The 16,405-nt window shown below is 41.3% G+C and overlaps 1 protein-coding gene across 3 annotated transcripts in view; it reads right to left on the bottom strand.

Annotated features, from left to right (window-relative positions):
• Window positions 1–16,405, bottom strand: part of TOX4 (TOX high mobility group box family member 4) — a 966,801-nt gene that overhangs the window by 84,858 nt on the left and 865,538 nt on the right. The window lies entirely within an intron of this gene.

The following is a 16,405-nucleotide window of genomic DNA, read 5'->3' as shown; positions in this document are numbered from 1 at the left end:
TGCATTGTGCTGATCTTTGTTTCTTATGCTAGACAGGTGCTGTAGAATCCTGACCTTAAACATGTTGTTTGTCATCCCTACATAGTAAACCGGACACTGTGTACACTCAGCCAAATAAACCACATTGGTGGTTCTACAAGTGGCTTTGGCCTTAAATTCAAATACCTGTCCTGTAGTTGGATGCTTGAAAGTGTTGGACCTATTGATACTACTACATGCTTTGCAAGTACCACAAGCTACCGTCCCTGTTCTGGTGATCAGTGGTTTGCTAACAGAAACTGTTTTTTCTCTGCAAAGTAAGTCCTTAAGATTTTTGTTGCGTCTGTAACCAAAAAAGGGTGCTTCACCTATCAGAGTATCTAATTTGGGGTCACTTCGTAATATATTCCAATTTCTTCTGACTATACCCTGTATATCCTGGATGTCACTGCTATGTGTAAAATAAAGCCTAACCTCATCATATCTTTTGTTCTTCTGATGTTTTTCTCCTTCCATTAGACCTTGCCTCAACCAGGGTTTATAACCATCATTTCGTCTCTTAGAACCAAAATCTATCACTCTGCTAACCATACCCTCATTATAACCTCTCTGGCCGAAACATGCTTTTAGGTTTCCTACCTCTCTATTGAAATCCCTATCATCTAGGCATAATCTAGAAGTTCTACACACTTGGCTTTTTACTATGTTGGGAAACATATGGCGAGGGTGCATACTATCATCTGATAGTAGATGGTTCTTCCAACAATCTTTTTGTGTAACGTGGAAATGTACCGTCCAAGGTATAGCTTATCTTAACATCTAAGTAATCTATTTGTTCCTGGAATATTTTAAAGTGAATCTTAAAAGGGCGTGGTGGAATGAAGGTATTCCAGAAAACTATACAGTTCAACTATGGTGCCCTGCCAAAAATAAATATGTCATCTACAAAGCGTCGTAGGTTCCTATGTGTGGTTTCCATCTATCATTATTGAAAATATTATTCTTCTCCCAAAAGTAAAGAACCAAGTTTGCATATGTATTGGCACAGGGGTGCCCATGGCTACCCCCTGTGCCTGCCTATATGCTCATGAACCACCTATGAAAATATTATTTTCCAAAGTGACTCCCAACAACCTACATATCAATTTGGTTGTAGAATCCTTCTCTCCCATTTCTTTTAGTACATACTCTATCGTCAGATACCATAGTCATTACTTATAACAGTGAAAAGATTTTGTACATCCAGAGTCACCATGATGCTGTTGATGTAATTTTGTTTAAGTTGAAAATCTCGTACTACCTGCAAAAAACCCTTCGAATCCTTCAGTATAGAGGCCACCTTATCCACATAAGGTTTCATATTACATTCTAACCAAATAGATACATTTTCTGTGACCCATCCCCTTCCAGATACAATGGGTCTAAGGGGAGGGTCACTTAAAGATTTGTGGATTTTTGGTAAAGCTTTAAACACAGGTGTAGTCGGCTTAGCGACCATCAAGAACTTTAACAAGTCATCATCAATCATCATTTCAAAATGAAGACGCTTTAATTCTTCATGTACTCCTTGAACTATCCTAACTATAGTAACAGGGTTGATGGAGATGTAAGTGTTGTTGTCAGATAACAAATCCTGCAATTTCTTATCATACAGTATTTTGTCAAGTACGACAATAGCTCCCCCTTTGTCCGCTCCCTTAATAACAATCTCTTTATTATTAGATAAATCAGCTAAAGCTTTCTGCTGTGCTGCAGTTAAATTAAAGAACTTACTTTGTATTCCCTCACTGAAATGTCTTCTCAGATCACATTCACATCTATTTATAAACATATTCATAGCAGTAGTAAACGGAGGTATGAAAGTACTGGATTGCCTCAACATTGTGTTGGTTTCACTGTTAGTGGATTCATTAGAAGCATTATGAAACATACTCTTTAGGGCTAAATTTCTACAAAAAAGCGCTATATCAAGTACTACATCACTATACACACTAGTCCTTCCTGGCACAAAAGTCAAACCTTTGTTTAGGACGAACAACTCATCCTCAGTCAAAGTATATGAAGATAAATTGTACACCATACCATGACAAATATCACTAGTCACTCCAGAGTTCTTCTCCTCTTGTTGGGATCTCTCCCTTCGCTGTGTGATCTCTTCCACGGTGTACGCTTCTTTACTGGGGCTGGCAAACACTCCAAAAAACGTTGTCGTGTTTGCTCATGTTTAGGACGCGCTCCCTTCTCTGTATAAAAGTCATTGGAACCCCTCAGTTCTAAGCCCTCATTGTTTAACAAGCTGGTTGTTCCTGTTGCTTGCAGTAATCTTGGCGTTTCACCCGCATTAGCAGTCGCTGGTGTGAACTGCTCCTTCCTTACTTCCACAGTGTCCGGTTCCTGTTGTGCTGCTGTTCGCCTTAACTGGTCAGGTTGCTCCTTTGTGATCAACTCCTTTGCTAATCTCGTATTCCCTTCGCTCATGGCTGGTTCACTACGTGCCTCACCTCTACGCTCACTCTGTTGACGCCTCGTCACTCGGCCATCGCTATTCACGTCACCGATGTTCGAGGCCCCCTTGTACTTGGGCCAAACAAAGATATTGCCTGAGGAAAAATCCTCGAAGTCACGTCTTAGTTTTTGTGTCTTCTGTTTTCGGAGTTTCTCATCATTTTCTACAAGGTCACGCTGTAAATCTGTAAGTCTCTGTTTATAACCTGGCTCCTTAAAATCTTCCTTGATTTTATTCAATATTGTATCGACACTTTTCTGTAGCTCCAACTGTTCTGGACCAAAGAACTTATTTATAAGGTCCATGTATTTAAAGCCGGTCTCAATATTGAGTGTCTGCCATTGTGCAAGCAACTCAGGGTATCGTTCCCCCTGAGTTGGCATGCACAGAATCCTCATGCCACGGGGAACAATCCCAAATTGCTGACATGCTTCAAAATGGAAATTTTGCCATTTCAGTCTCTGTAACCTCATTGTTTTAAAATTCAAGTCTCGTATGAGATCATCAAACCTCTTGTCTGTTGCCACTGGCACATTATTTTTACCATGTCCAATTCTGTTCACCATAAGGCCAAGATCCAAAAGAGGATTTTTCTGATGAGAGTAATCAATAGTCTTCTTAAACTCAGAACTGCTGTCAACAAGTCCTGTGCTAGGTTCCCCTAGCTCGAAAGTTTCCATTAATGCATTCTCCATAGCCTGCACAGCACCAAAGCACACAACAACAAGAATGAAGAGAAAAAATTGCTCTGTGCTGTAGCTAAAGTCTTGCCAAACCAAAATAGTCCAAACTAGAAAAGAAAGATTGGCAAGACAAGGCTGTAAAATAAATTGTTTTAATAAAAACGACAAATCAAACACTGGTAAGCGCTTTGGGTTCTCCAACCCTTCATCAGACAAACAAAACAGCACTGGTCTTTACATTTAAACATACTGACAGCCAATCAAAAACAAACATTCCTAATACCTTACCCGCCTATTTTGTAAGGCAGGTTTTAAGGAACAAATTCATTGATGCCTGGATATCTGTGTGATCCCAATGTTATAATCCATTTGGATTCAAGTGTCTCAGTAAGCAATTTTATATCCCCTCTTACTCCTAAACTCACATTGGTAATGACCTTGAATAAAATGTATGTGTGAGGTTATCCATCAAGTGCCTATAAAGTGCATTGTGCTGATCTTTGTTTCTTATGCTAGACAGGTGCTGTAGAATCCTGACCTTAAACATGTTGTTTGTCATCCCTACATAGTAACGGACACTGTGTACACTCAGCCAAATAAACCACATTGGTGGTTCTACAAGTGGCTTTGGCCTTAAATTCAAATACCTGTCCTGTAGTTGGATGCTTGAAAGTGTTGGACCTATTGATACTACTACATGCTTTGCAAGTACCACAAGCTACCGTCCCTGTTCTGGTGATCAGTGGTTTGCTAACAGAAACTGTTTTTCTCTGCAAAGTAAGTCCTTAAGATTTTGTTGCGTCTGTAACCAAAAAAGGGTGCTTCACCTATCAGAGTATCTAATTTGGGGTCACTTCGTAATATATTCCAATTTCTTCTGACTATACCCTGTATATCCTGGATGTCACTGCTATGTGTAAAATAAAGCCTAACCTCATCATATCTTTTGTTCTTCTGATGTTTTTCTCCTTCCATTAGACCTTGCCTCAACCAGGGTTTATAACCATCATTTCGTCTCTTAGAACCAAAATCTATCACTCTGCTAACCATACCCTCATTATAACCTCTCTGGCCGAAACATGCTTTTAGGTTTCCTACCTCTCTATTGAAATCCCTATCATCTAGGCATAATCTAGAAGTTCTACACACTTGGCTTTTTACTATGTTGGGAAACATATGGCGAGGGTGCATACTATCATACGATAGTAGATGGTTCTTCCAACACATAGCAGTGACATCCAGGATATACAGGGTATAGTCAGAAGAAATTGGAATATATTACGAAGTGACCCCAAATTAGATAATCTGATAGGTGAAGCACCCTTTTTTGGTTACAGACGCAACAAAAATCTTAAGGACTTACTTTGCAGAGAAAAAACAGTTTCTGTTAGCAAACCACTGATCACCAGAACAGGGACGGTAGCTTGTGGTACTTGCAAAGCATGTAGTAGTATCAATAGGTCCAACACTTTCAAGCATCCAACTACAGGACAGGTATTTGAATTTAAGGCCAAAGCCACTTGTAGAACCACCAATGTGGTTTATTTGGCTGAGTGTACACAGTGTCCGGTTTACTATGTAGGGATGACAAACAACATGTTTAAGGTCAGGATTCTACAGCACCTGTCTAGCATAAGAAACAAAGATCAGCACAATGCACTTTATAGGCACTTGATGGATAACCTCACACATACATTTTATTCAAGGTCATTACCAATGTGAGTTTAGGAGTAAGAGGGGGGGATATAAAATTGCTTACTGAGACACTTGAATCCAAATGGATTATAACATTGGGATCACACAGATATCCAGGCATCAATGAATTTGTTCCCTTAAAACCTGCCTTACAAAATAGGCGGGTAAGGTATTAGGAATGTTTGTTTTTGATTGGCTGTCAGTATGTTTAAATGTAAAGACCAGTGCTGTTTTGTTTGTCTGATGAAGGGTTGGAGAACCCGAAAGCGCTTACCAGTGTTTGGATTTGTCGTTGTTTTTATTAAAACAATTTATTTTACAGCCTTGTCTTGCCAATCTTTCTTTTCTAGTTTGGACTATTTTGGTTTGGCAAGACTTTAGCTACAGCACAGAGCAATTTTTTCTCTACGGCTAACCTTGGCAGATTTAATTTTTCCATAAACATTTCCAATGTACCTTTTCTTGGATTTCCATATTTCTCTGCTTTAGACAAACTTTCATAAAATTTCTGAAATATTTCTAATACTTCTATACGATCTCATCTTCCTTGTTAAAGGCTGCATAATACTAGTGAAACCCCTTTCCACTTTCTGTTGCCAGAGTTGTGCTAAAAGTTTTTGTGCTCTAGAATTATCAAAAAGCAATTGCTTAACAGCAATTTTTCTAAACTTGTGCATACTATTGAGTTACCTTATTTTCTGTTTGGCATTCTGCAGTTGTTCCTTTTCTTGTTCTGAGAGATTCCCCCTATTTTGCAATGCTTTAATATTTGTGAGTCCCTCTAAATAATTCTTCTTACTTCTTAACCACATTTCCCTTTCTTTTATTTCCACCCTAGCTTTATTCTCCACTTTAATTTTATCCCACTCCCTAGCTATATTTTCAGAAGAAAATTCTATCTTCTCTAGTAGCTCGTGAATTCCAAAACCCATTCCATAAATTCCTCTCCTTTCAACTAGTAGGTGGGAAAGTGCCAATGTCTCATTTTTATTTCATTACCTTGCATTTTTATTTTAGTTGCTAATGATGCATGATCTGAAAAAGTTATTGGGTGCATTTCAAGACCTTCAATTAAATGCACATGTTCCTGTGAGATAAAATCTATCTAGCCTAGCCTGGTTTTTGCAACTTGGTGAAATTCACATCTTCCATGACAAACATTTTCATAAATTTCTTGAACTCTACCCTTCTTTATTATATTCTCTCTCTAGGGCCCCCAGAAACACCTTCACTGTTGCAAACCAAATTCCAGTCTCTGCCAATAAATAATGCTTCTTGCTGAAATCTGATTTCTCCCAGAATTTTCTTCAGCTCCATTACAGCAGTTTTAGGTGGAATGTAAATGCATGCCAGTGTAAGCCTCCTCCCTAGCCAGTAGGCCCTTAGTACTCTGCATCTTCCATTATTTTTTTCTTTCCTCTCTTCTATCACTATTGGAGCTCCTCTTGCAATTAATACAAGTACTCCTCTTTTCCTTGGCCCCAGATATTATGCTGAATAACCATCCTGAAAACCTTTTTTATCAAATTCACATGTTCAGTTCTTCCAGGTATGTCTCTGTAGCACAGCTATTTGCACTCTACATTTTTTAATATATTTCACATTACAGAAAGCATTTTCTTATACAGTTACCACCTTTTATGTATAAATACATTTTTGTTAAATGTCTAGTTCCAACTTTTATGTTAAATGGATGTACTACTTGGCAGGCTGGTCTTTTATACAGTTTCTTGTCATATCCATTTGTGCCTATGCTATGTCTTGCATAACTTTTTTTTTTGAAAGCCGTCAAACAGAACCAACCCCCCCCCCCCCAAACCTATTAATTTAACACACAGAACTATGTACATCATCAAATATTGAAGTTTTTATTTCCTAATAAGAACAAAAGTTCTAAGTTGACAGCCACACAGACAGGATACAGTTAACCAAAACTAAAGGTCAATTCATGCCAAGATGCATGGTACAGACTGTGCTATTAGTAAGTGCTATTTGATTTTGTCTATGTTTACAGCTCTCCCAGCTAAGAAAACACTTGAATGCCTTCAGTAAACACTTTCTCCAAGCCATTTCCTCTTTATTAAATTGTCTTCTATTGACATGCAAATCAGACAAAACTGCTACAGATAAATTGTTTACCAGAAAAAAGCCTTATAATATTATTTTACATTTACATGTTTTGTAATAAACTTGTTAATGGTAATGCCTAGTGTCTTAACCCAGTCATTTCCCTATGCAAGCATGGGAAAAAGTACACTTATTTTTCTTTTGTCATACTATTAACCAGACCCTTCCTCACTCCCCTCCTCCTCTTCCTTTTTCACCGCAGTGCCTGCATTTGTTAAAACTGGAGACAGAGAGAGGGGAGGGGGAAAAAGCACCTGTTTATATTAGTACCCCCCCCACTGCATTTATAAAGAAGAAAAAAAGGCAAACTGAGAAAACTTTACTTCAAGTCTACTTGGTTTTCTATCTAAAACTCTCTCAGCTGGGAAAAAACATGATTGTTTTCAGAGAACATTATGTTCCAGCCAATTTCTCTTATCTTTTTTTCTTTTCCCTTAGCCAATCCCCTTCCACCACACTGCTTACAGTTTCTCTATCAGATTGTCTCCATGGAGACATGAAGACCAGCTGCAGAACTGCTACTCAGTACACATAAATTTGCTAGAAAATAAAAGCCTTAGAATATTCAATATTCATTTTAATTTACTTGCTTTCTCTTATAACTAATCAATCCAAGGTCCTAAATCCAGTCATTCCCTCATACAAGAATGAAAAAAGCACATTAATTTCAACTTTGTCATGCCTTTTTAACCATGCTCTTAAATCATTGCATTACCTATACTTCTCAAAACTGTACAAGGAGAGAGAGGAGGAAGAGAAAAAGAAAACCACCTGTTTACAAACCCCATTACACTTAAAAATAGCATGCAAGAAAAAAAAACATGCACCACAAATACAGTACTACTAAGAAAAGAAAGTGATGTGTTTACTTAGTTAGCTTTCTCCCCTCTCTTTCCCCTCCCCAAAGCATTTTTCTGAACATTAATGACCTGAAGTAGGGCATATACTTCAGAGTCCTTCACAAATCCAATAACTTTTGAAAAAGCCCATTTCCAGATTTTCCTGTTCGATCACATTTCACAAATACAATTATTACATTGTAATACCACATTAAATTACTGGTTTTATTACTGTTCTCCATTGCCCAAATCCTGTCATTTCCAACGTACTCTCGATTCTTCTGGTCAACTCTCGTGCTCCCTTCCTTCTCCCCATCATTTTCAACTGAAATACTGGAAAAGGTTTCACAGGTATAGTCTCTCTGTGGTCCTTATTACCACAGGAACAACAAGCAGAATCTCCTCCTGTTTCACAGTTCACTTTTTGTTGGACAAGCTTTTGTATTTCCTCCTTAGCATGTACTTCATCAAAAAATGATTTTGGCCCACCAGGGAAGAACACCTTAAAGACAGATGAATACAGCAGCTTGAATCTTGACATTCTCTGAATAGTGAAATTACTTTACTTCTCTTTTGCTCGGTATACAATGAGTAATCATTCTCCACAAACTCTCTACTGTCTCCCACCTTCAATATTTTATCCTTCTACCACAGTTTTGTCAGAATCGGCTCCTCCTGCTAGTAGGCTTGCATCTTTACTATTAAAAGTCTACACTGCTTTCCTTGCAGCTAGGTTTGGAGCATACACAAGATGTGCCCTTTCAACTAAACTCCTGCTGTGGAATACCAGTCCAGTTGCTTACTTGTGCTTTCATAAAATGAATGCAGTCTGCTCCTTCCAGCTTTTCTGGTATAGCTAAAAATCTCAGGTTTTCTCCTACGCGCGCTTCTATTTTTGAAACTTCTCCTCCTGAGCAGTCTCATATTCAGACAGCCTTTTTTTTCATTTCCTCTGATTTTTTTGCAGCTTTATCTCATCTGAATATCTGTTTAAAGCTTATTCCATTTTTTCAGATTTTTGTTGTTTGTGCTGATACACTCCATCAGTTTTTATTTTAATCATGTCTACATGTAGTTTTCTTGTATCTTCCTGTAGGTTACTGGAAGTTGTCTGAAGGCTGCACTGCTTTTTGCTGAACAGCTGCATAACTTTCCCCAGTCAGTGCCTCACTTTTTGTAGCTGATTTTTTCCAAGGTCTTCTGTACTTCTTTATTCCTGGCATCCAGGCAGTGCACTCCAGTTACTAAAATTTACCCATGAACACATGTTTACTGGCATTTTCTGCTGAATTTCTGTTTTCACACTGGGAGAGCTAGAAACAAGCCATTAGGTGTGCAGCCATCCTGGAAGTCCATTCATAAAATACATTTTGATGCAAAATCTGTTTTGTTAACTTTAAGTGATTTGGATTGATCTGTTCTTACCGGTCTTCAGTTTTGCAGAATTATTCTGATATCTGCCTCATACTAATGCACTGCTCTTTCCTTGAGCAAATAGCTTTGGGGCAACTGGAAATCTGGGCAAGCCTCCTCAGTGGTACCCTGCATTGCAAACCTAGTAACTGCCTACGAACCACAGTAGTTATGGCATAAAGGAAGGAAACAGATTGCAGTAAAAGTACAGTTTTGTACCTACCATAAATGTAGATGTTAGAGTGCTAATACAGCTGCAGTCATAACAGATGGGTTCTCCTGCCGTCAGGCAGGTCCTCGGTCGGCCGAATTCCAAAGTCTAGGTCCGGCGTCGGTTGTCGTCACTTCTTCCCTGACGTCAGTGCGACAGGGGTATAAAGGAACCAGCCGACGCCATTTTCTTCAGTTTTTCTTGCCCCAGATGTCAGGTGCCCCCAGAAGGAAGGCAATACATAAATTTGTGTAATAAAGCAATGCAATATAATCAAAATACAGTAGTTGCAAGCAAATACACCATAAAAAGAATACACCAATCAGGTTGTATGAGGAGGTGTTAGCCAATAGGCCTGTCCCAAGAGGGGAAGGAGGGAGGGGAAACCTGGACTGCAGCTGTATTAGCACTCGAACATCTACATTTATGGTAGGTACAAAACTGTACTATGTTCATCGTGCATACAGCTGCAGTCATAACAGATGGGTAGAATCCCAAAGCTAAGAAAGGGGTGGTAGGCACTAGGTGGAACTAGGAGGAGCCAGGATGCCCTGCAAGACTGCAGTGGCAAAGCCTGCTCTAGTTTTGGAGTATAATGGTAGGTGGTAGTGCTTGGAGAAGGTATGCACAGAACTCCAAGTGGCTGCTTCCAAAATATCTTTGGTAGGAACTCCTCTGAGGAAAGCTGCTGAGGTAGCTGTGGCCCTTGTGGAGTGAGATCTGATGCCTGTAGGTACAGTTTTGCCATGAAAAGAATAGCAAAAGCGTATGCAGTGGGCTATCCATTTTGAGATTGTCTGTTTGGAAATTGGCTTTCCTTGAGCTCCTACAGCATAGGACACAAAGAGCTGTCCTGATTTTCTGAAAGGCTTTGTTCTGTCCAAATAATAACGCAGTCGTCTGTGGATGTCAAAGGAATGTAGTAATCTCTCCCCTTTGTTTTGAGGATTAGGATAAAAGGTAGGCAAGTGTATGGCCTGATTCAAAGCTACCCTGGATACCACTTTAGGCATAAAGGACGGGTTTGTTCATAAGGAAGCTCTGTCCTGATGGAAGATGATAAAAGGCTGCACAGCCATCAGAGCTTGTAGTTCTGAAATTCTACGAGCTGAGGTAATAACCAGAAGGAAAGCTGTTTTCCAGGACAAATATTGCAAATCTGATGAGGCAGCTGGCTCAAAGGGAGGCAAGGTCAGTTTTTCCAGAATGAAATTGAGATCCCAAGCAGGTATTGGTTCTTTCCTTGGGGGTCTTAGATTCTTAGCCCCTCTGAGGAACTGTCTTAAGAGAGGGTGAGAGAATAAGGGTGGATCAGTGTTGTATTCTGCAGAAATGGCTGAGGCATGGATTTTGATGGAGGAGAATGAAAGTCCACTGCTTAGCAGCTCAGCTAGATACTGTAGTATTTGAGGTAAATTCAGTTTTCCAGGATCCTGGCCCATTTTCTCATTCCAGACACAAACCGTTTCCATTTTGCGGAGTAAGCTTTTCTAGTTGACGGCCTTCTGGCCTCCAAAACGACATCCTGCACCTCCTTGGAGAGTAGGGTCTGTTGTGATGCTAAGATATCTTCCATGCGGCTAGATTGAGTGTTTTTAGCTGGCTGTGAAGAGCTTTGAAGCTGTGCTGAGTCAGGAGAAGAGGCATTAGAGGCAGGGTCCATGGTGGGAAATGCGTCAGGCTCCTCAGGAGTGGGTACCAGTGTTGTCTTGGCCAGTCTGGAGCAATGAGAATCATCTTTGGTCTGTCTGCTCTGGTTTTCAATTGAACTTTGGGCAGCAGAGGAAGAGGTGGGAAGGCATAAACTGTCATTGATGTCCAACTGAAAGAGAGAGCATCCACTCTCCAGGCCTTTGGTTGGAAAATCCTTGAGCAGAATTTTGTCAATTGGTGATTTTTGTGGGAGGCAAAGAGATCTATGTCTGGCGTTCCCCATGCTTGGATTATTTCTGTAAAAACTTTTGGATGCAACTTCCATTCGTGTGGATCTGTCATATTTCTGCTTAGGTTGTCTGCCAGCGTGTTTTCCTTGCCTGGCAAGTACTGTGCTTGTAGTTCGATTTGTAAGTCCATGGCCATGTTCCAAAGTGACATGGCCAGTCTGCATAGGGGGTATGAATGTGTTCCTCCCTGTTTGTTTATGTACCACATAACTGTGGTGTTGTCCGTCCTTATCAATATCGACCTGGTTGCAGAAGGTCTTTGAAAGCTATAATAGCATTTATTACTGCTAGCATTTCCTTTTGATTGAAGTGAAGGTGCTTTTCTTTTTGGGACCATTTGCACTGAATGCACCGATCTGTCATGTGCGCCCCCCCAGACGTAGTCCGAGGCGTCTGTTGTGATGACGATTTGCTTGAGGCTTGCTGAATGGAAGACCTGTGTTTGGCATGCTTGAGCCCACCACAGAAATTCCTTTTGTAGACATGGAATTAGTGGTATTATTGTTTCCAAACTGTGGCTGTGTTGAGACCATAGGTTTTTCACGTACCACTGAAGTTTCCTCATATGCAGCTTTGCACATGGGATTAGTAAGATGCAAGATGCCATGAATCCCAGAGCCTGCAGGATTTTCCTTGCAGTCAGCCTGGTGCAATTTGCTAGTGCTCTGAAGTATTGAGTTAGTTGCCCCTGCTTCTCTGGCGTGAGGTAGGCCATCTGGGTGTTTGTGTCCAAGTTGGCACCCAGGAAAATTATCCTCCGAGAGGGTATTAGCCTTGATTTCTTTTTGTTGACTGTGTATCCCAGAGAGTTCAACAACATTATTACATAAGCCAGATGTTTTAGAAGAATGTGCTTGCTGCCCGCTTGGATCAGGCAGTCGTCCAAATAGGGGTATATTTGTATCCCTTGAAGTCTGCAGTAGGCAATTACTGATGCCAGGCATTTCGTGAATACTCTGGGCGCAGTAGATAAGCCAAAGGGCAATGCAGAGAATTGATAATGGGTTGAACCTGCAAGAAATCGGAGGTATCTTCTGCAATTTTGTCTGATTGGGACATGCAGGTATGCCCTCCTTGAGGTACAATGTTACCAGCCAAGACTCCTTGCCCAGCATGGGAAGAAGCTGCTGTAAGGTGAGCATCTTGAATTTTGGTACGAGTAGAAATGTGTTTAGGATGGATATGTCCAAAATAGGTCTCCAATCTTTTCCCTTCCTTGGCACCAGGAATAGCCTGGAATAAAAACCTTGACCTTGTTCGTGCGTAGGTACCTCTTGAATAGCTTTCATGTCTATGAGATCTGTAATTTGCCTTTGTGCCTCTGCCCTTTGATTGTGTGGCAGGTTTGGCATGCCTCTCATTTTTGGAAGGGTGTGAAAATGGAATCTGTAGCCTCTGTTTATAATGTCCAGGATCCATTTGTCTTTTGTGACAATATGCCAATTTTTTGAAAATAATGCCAGCTTTCCTCCCAAGGGGACTGCCATTTGAGTTTTGCTTGGCATGCAAAGGGGAAAGTCATTGGGCTTGCTTTCTGAATAATTGCGAGTTATCCTCACCACCTCTTTGTGTAGGAGCTTGCCATTGTCTGCCTCTAAATGATCCTTGGGATTGTCCTCTGCCCCTAGGGCGCCTGTATCTGCCTCTTTGGGGTCTGTCCGTGGCTGGAAAGGACCAATTTTTGGAAGGCCAATTTCTACTGAAACGTGGGGGTTGTATCTGTAGAAAATCTTTCACAGTTTGCATTGATTTAGCCTTTTCCTCCATTTTCCTTAATACCTCCTCAGCATTAGCACCAAATAATCCATCCTTTTAAAGAGGGGCATCTAGAAATTTAGCTTTGACATGATCAAGCAAGGTTTGTTCCTTGAGCCAAGCATGTCTACGTATGACTGATCCTGTAACAGCAGCTCTACATGAGGCCTCTAGAGCATCAAAACCACACTGCAAGGTATGCTTACCCACTTGTTCTGCACTATGCATCAAATCCTGCAACTCCTTCAAGTCTGGTTGTTCAGGTTGTGACATTTTACTTTTCAATTGTGATAACAAAAACTGTTGGTATTTTAGCATATGGAACTGACAGTTTAAGGCCCTCATGGTTAAGGTAGCCGAGGTATATACCTTTTTTCCCACCTTTCTAAGGATCTGGAATCTCTCTCAGAAGGTAATGGATTTTTAGCAGTGGAGGCCTTAATTCCCTTGGGGCCCTGTGAGATGGTTTCTGGGTCAGCAGCATGGCTTTTGTATAGAAATTGGTGTGAGTCAGGAACCCTGTAGTACCTGTCAGGCTTAACTGGGGCTGGAGGTAGAGAGTCCGGGTTAAGGCAGGCCTCCGAGTAAACATCATCTAGGATGTCCAAGACAGGAGGTATAGCCAGAGGCCTGTGCTGAGGTAGTAAAAGAAATTCCCTAAGCCTTTTCTTGGAATCTGAATAATCTTGGCCTTCCCAGTGGAAGTGTTCCCTTAAGGTATGCAAAGTTTCCCCAAATGAGTAATCCTCTGGGGATACAGAAGGAATGGACTCCTCCGCATCAGAGTCTTCAAAAGGGGAGTAAGAATGTTCCTGATCATCAGAGTGCTCTGAAATAATGGAGCCCTGATCAGAGGAGGGGGATTCTTCCTCCACTCTGGGCCTTTTGTCCGGTGGGGGTTGAGAACCCCTGATAAGAGTTATTAAATCCTCAGCCATTTTTAAGCATCTGTTTTTTAGGCATGGGGCCTGGAGATGGGCCCTGTGTAGCTTGTCTCTTAGAGTGCATGGCTGCTTTAGACTTAGTGAAAGCCTAGATGGAGAAAGAAGAGGAAGGTCTGAAGACACCTTGAGTGAGGGTAGACCTGTCCACCTTTTGAGGTTCAACGCCAAGAGTGGCTTCGGTATCTGTAGTCGGGGTGTGGGCCGAGGAGCCTGCGACCTCGGGCACAGGAGGCACCGCCAAAGAAGTGTCGTCGGTAGTCAGGGGCTGCGTAGGCACCTCGCTGAGAACCGGACCACGTGTAGTCGGCTTTGGTGTGGTGTCGGTAGAGGCCGCTGACCTCGTGTGTCGGTCCTTGTCTTTGCGTTTTTTAGACAAAACTGGAGTCAGAGTATCCGACGACATAATATAGTTAAATGTTTTTCCAAAATAATGCTGGGCGAACTCCGCCCGACGCTTAATGGTGCGTTTGTTGAATGTAGCACAAAAGCGACAGACCGAGACGTCGTGGTCTGGGCCTAAACAAGGTATACAGAGGGAATGGAAATCCTTATGCGGTATTTGCTTCCCACATGAAATACAATTATTAACTTTGTCTGACATCGGTCTGAGGCAAGAAAAGTTTCCAACGGGTACTTAGCTTTCAAGAAGACTTCGGTTTCAAAATTTTCATAATTTCAGGAGCTGGCCGACCGGCACTTGCGAACTGCTTCTGCTTCGGGCACCGCGCGGCAAGAAAGACTGAAGAAAATGGCGTCGGCTGGTTCCTTTATACCCCTGTCACACTGACATCAGGGAAGAAGTGACAACCGACGCCGGACCTAGACTTTGGAATTCGGCCGACCGAGGACCCGCCTGACGGCAGGAGAACCCATCTGTTATGACTGCAGCTGTATGCACGATGAACATCAGAAGACATCATATTAGCCATGTTCTTTGGTTATCATCCTTGGTTTCCTTGTGCTACTGAATACTAACTTTTTTATTTAGCGGTGAATAAATTTAGTGGCATAAAGTCTAGGAGTCTGATATTTCAATTTTGAAAACATTTTTACTTCGCTTTTTCTTTAAAGGCACACAGGTGTGAAATGCAGTATATCAGGGCTACAACAGTTTGTCTAGCACTTAGTGCAGATGAGCAAGGCTATCAACTGTTAAACAGCTGCTTTCTGTAGTATATGGGTCTATTCTCGCAGCCTTCATTTATCTTTTATGAGTCTGCCAAATTACTTGACCAGACAGTACTCCTGGAGTTCTCCTGAAAAGGGACCATCATGCCCCAGGATGTTAGCAAATGCGTTACACATTTGTCTTTTGAAACTTCACTACATACAAGTATGAATCTCAGCATACCTCTTGTTAACAGGTTGCCAAGTGCATTTTTCTCTAAATGCGAGTTTCATTCCAAGTCTATTTTCAATGCATGTGTTTTGTTTAGAAAATGGCTGTGTTTTTCCTGTAAATTTGAAATAAAAGTTTTACATGAAAACTAAATCTCTGAGGTAGTTGTAAAAGATGTGGTAAGCACTAGGTAGCCCATCTACCATAAGAAAAGTGGTTACTAGCCCAGAAATTGTAGTTTATTGGTCATTTGGGCAGTTTTTCCATCCCTTTCAACTTTTTGTTTTAAAAACCTGCATTTGCGCTTAAGCTCTGTGCAGCGGCGCTGAGCTGAGGTAAACTATGACTGGTGCCAGAAAGCCTGCTCTTCAGTTTTTCTTTTAGACCCCGCTAGTTCGCTCTCTTGCACTTCAAACAGCCTAATCACTTTGCACTTTGTAGCTATTGTAGCACACCTAAGTGTCAACAGTACTAGTCATTCTTCACAGAAACAGCTCCAGTACTTAGTTATGACCAGCCCTCCTGGCATGATTAAAGGGCAGTTCCCTGTGCTTTCTCCTATTAACTCTCTCCTCTTACCTCCCAACACTCAGACTTGTGAGAGATTCACTTATATCACCAAATTGGAAGCTATGTATTCTCCAGCCAAGACCGCACTAGCTGGTCAAGAGAAAGTCACCACCTGCACCACACCACATGGAACACACAGCCCTCCAGAACACCCACTATCACAGCTCTCACATAAAAACACAAACCACACACCCACCTTCGTGAAGGCTCTCAATAGAAATTTACCTAAACAGCAGAGACCTCCAAGATGGAACTGCACTCAACCACCACAACACAGCACAAACCATAGGGCACACAGCTCACCTCCAAAGTGTGCCACTCAACCTAAGCCCCTAAGGCTAAACACCTTGCCCAATACACTAACCATAGGTGACTCAATAGTGAGGCGCACAGATGTCCCA

Source organism: Protopterus annectens, chromosome 16.part0 (genome assembly GCF_019279795.1).
Source record: "Protopterus annectens isolate FY-2018-M chromosome 16.part0, PAN1.0, whole genome shotgun sequence".
Taxonomy (NCBI): domain Eukaryota; kingdom Metazoa; phylum Chordata; order Ceratodontiformes; family Protopteridae; genus Protopterus; species Protopterus annectens.
The sequence above is the reverse complement of the archived record's forward strand: the minus strand, read 5'-3'. Positions and strand labels throughout refer to the sequence as shown.